This window comes from Mauremys mutica, chromosome 8 (genome assembly GCF_020497125.1).
Source record: "Mauremys mutica isolate MM-2020 ecotype Southern chromosome 8, ASM2049712v1, whole genome shotgun sequence".
In the NCBI taxonomy this organism is placed as follows: domain Eukaryota; kingdom Metazoa; phylum Chordata; order Testudines; family Geoemydidae; genus Mauremys; species Mauremys mutica.
The window spans coordinates 26232957-26236287 of NC_059079.1; the positions used below are offsets into that span (position 1 = coordinate 26232957).

Sequence of the window (3331 nt, forward strand, 5' to 3'; positions counted from 1 at the left end):
ACACACCATTCTCTTTACACCATGTTGAATATAACATATTCAAACCTGTGGGTCTTTACCGTGTGTGTCATAAGCACAACTAACCTAGCTTCACTCAAAACAATATAAATATTTGTGACAAACAAAATTTGACAAAAATCAGTATTTCTAAATATTGTTACTAAACCTAATCACCATGAATTTGTGGCTAAAAGAAGGAACTTTGAAACAAAAAGCAAGTTATTCTGGTGCTCCAACTATGGCAGAAATAAACAAGCAAAATATTGTGACACTTCAAAGTGAGGATGAACAATCACAGTCTTTTGTTGCTGAAACATCTGTTAGTACTAGTAAGTTATCCAAGGTGAAAGAATTTCTACCAAAATATATCAAAAAAACAAGAAGAAGCAGGTATCAGAGGGGTAGCCGTGTTAGTCTGGTTCTGTAGAAGCAGCAAAGAATCCTGTGGCACCTTATAGACTAACAGACGTTTTGCAGCATGAGCTTTCGTGGGTGAATACCCACTTCTTCGGATGCAAGAAGAAGCAGGTGTTAAAAGACTGAAACGAAAGTATGATGAAAATTATTTGTCTTTTGGTTTTACGTGTGTTGGAAATAAAGATGTTCCTGATGAGCAGTGTGTCGTGTGCAACAGAATACCAGCAAACAGTTCATTGGCTCTTGCTAAACTTCATAGGCATTTGGAAACCAAGTGTGCTGAATACAAAGACAAAAAAAGAAGTTTTTTTGAGAGGAAGTGTGACTCACTTGGAAATTGTAAACATTCAATGATTAAAATTGCTAAAACAGACAACAAAAGTGCAACAGAGGCATCTTATCAAGTAAGTTACCATATAGCGCTTGCTGGAGAAGCTCACACTATTGGAGAAACGCTTATCAAGCCTTGCGCAAAAGGTATTGTAATATGCATGTTGAGCGAGCAGTCTGGTAAAAAAATTGATAGAAATATCAATAGAAAAAGAGCTAGTTTGCCGACAGAAAATTTGCCATGAGTATTCATTGCAGCTAGATGAGTCCACTGACGTTTCAGGACTTGCTGTGCTACTAGTATTTGTCTGATATAGATTTAATAATATTATTGAAGAGGACCTGCTCTTATGTGAATCTCTGCAAAGCAACACAACTGGAGAAGAAATATTCAACTGCATCAACAATTTTATCAGAAAGCATGAAATTAGTTGGGGTAAATGTATTGATGTATGTACTGACGGTCCTTGGGCAATGATCAGGAAGATGAAGGGAGCTGTAACGCGAATCATAAGTGTGGCACCAGAAAGCACTAAGAGCCATTGTGTTCTACACAGACAAGCACTTGCAGTTAAAAAAATACCAGCATATCTGAAAATTGTGCTCGATGAAGCAGTACAAATTATCAATTTTGTCAAATCTCGACCACTTCAATCCAGGTTATTTAAAATTTTGTGTGAGGAAATAGGTAGTCAGCACAAAGCGCTTCTTTTACATACGGAAGTGAGGTGGCTATCCAGAGGGAAAGTGCTTGTGAGGCTTTCTGAGATTCGTAGTGAACTACTGGTATTCTTCACTTCAGATAATTCAGGATGAAAATTTAATGATTGTCTGACAAATTCCTCATGGCTAATGAGACTTGCATATCTTGCAGATATTTTTGCAAAATTAAATGAAATTAATCTGTTGCTGCAAGGGAAGAATGTGACCATTTTTACTGCAATGGATAAAATTTTGTCGTTAAAAAAGAAACTGGAATTCTGGGCATCTTCTGTAGAACAGAATAACTTTGACTGCTTCCCTACAGTACATGAATTTCTGACTGATATAAATTCTACGGTCCATGAAGAAGTTTCCAGCACCATTTTACAGCACTTACATGACTTGCAGGCCTCTTTATTAGAATATTTTCCTACAACTACTGATGATAATGCTTGGGTTCGAAATCTGTTTGTAATTACAGCCAAACCAGTCGATTTTACTGCGCACGATTATGAAAGCCTAATTGACTTAATTTCTGACTCTGATTTGAAACAAAAGTTTAAGGATCTTCCGCTGAATAATTTTTAGAGCAGCCTAATAGAAGAGTATCCTAATGTGGCTAAACATGCAGTTCGAGTGCTCCTTCCTTTTCCTACAACTTATTTGTGTGAGATGGGATTTTCATATTATACTGCAACAAAAACCAAATATAGGAATAGACTTGATGCTGCGCCTGACATGAGGATTCAACTTTCCAGCATTATTCCTAATATTAAGAGAATTTGTGATAGAAAAAAGCAGAAACACCAATCCCATTAAATCCAAATTTGTATTTCTGTTTATAAAAATAGATTTTCCTAGTAAAAATCTAATTTGTTTGTTGTTTGTGTACATATAAAAACAGGTTTTTTTAAGTAGAACACTGTTTTTAATTTTGACTCTCGCATTTGATTTTTCTACTACTTTATACGCGCTTTCCAGTTAGAAATTGTTAGTTCAAGTTATTTTAAATTTGTATTTTTGCTTTGTTTTATAAAATAAAATATATTTGCGCATAAATAACACATTTTTTATTTGAAAACCAAACGACTACAAAATAATATTATAAGTGTTCCGTGGCCAAAAAAGTTTGGGAAACACTGCTCTAAGTTATGGGGGCAGAGGTAGTCTCATGGGGACAGCTGCAACAGCCAGTGATCGGGGGAGCGCCATGTGCACCATTCCTGCTACCATGTGTCTCTGGCATGCCCTAAAAACAGTCCCTTTAACATTCTCTCTCTGCAGATTGTGCAGGAGTTCATAGGGCAGAGGCACCTATGTTGGATCTACAATCCTTTCAAGGATTCCTTTCGGTCAGGGGTATTCTTTGGCTGTCTCTTTAGGGCAGTCTTCCAGCTGCATCACAGTGAGTATCTGGAGCCAGGTCTAAGGATTTGGTCCATCTTTTCATCAGTTTTTGATACATAAAATAATTTGTAATAAATATTACAGATAGATTCGTAACAACACAGAAAGGCAGTCAAATCAGAAGTAACATCCAAATGGTGATAAATCACAAAACAGCCTAAGGAGCTTCTACTATTAGAGCTTAGCCCAATGGTCTGGCTATATTTAAAAGCAATAATATCTCAGATTTATGCATAATGTTGTCAAGTCTTTCAGTACAAACATGGCTTCCCGGTATGAACTGGTGACCCTGCACTGCATTTAAAAGAAGCCTTCAATTTGCCAGAATAACATCCTGCCTTCTGTAGTCATTTGAAATCTTTAGAACAGAGAGTCTATAGACCTCATTCACCTCTAAATAACATTGGTGTAAATCAGGAATAAATAATTCAAGACAATGAACTTTCCCTAATGTAAAATAATAAAGCTGGCAGAG

The 3331-nt window shown here is 36.3% G+C and overlaps 1 pseudogene; it reads left to right on the top strand.

Moving 5' to 3' along the window:
* The first annotated feature begins 512 nt into the window (after positions 1-512).
* Positions 513-2268, top strand: LOC123375784 (annotated as a pseudogene).
* The last annotated feature ends 1063 nt before the right edge of the window (positions 2269-3331 follow it).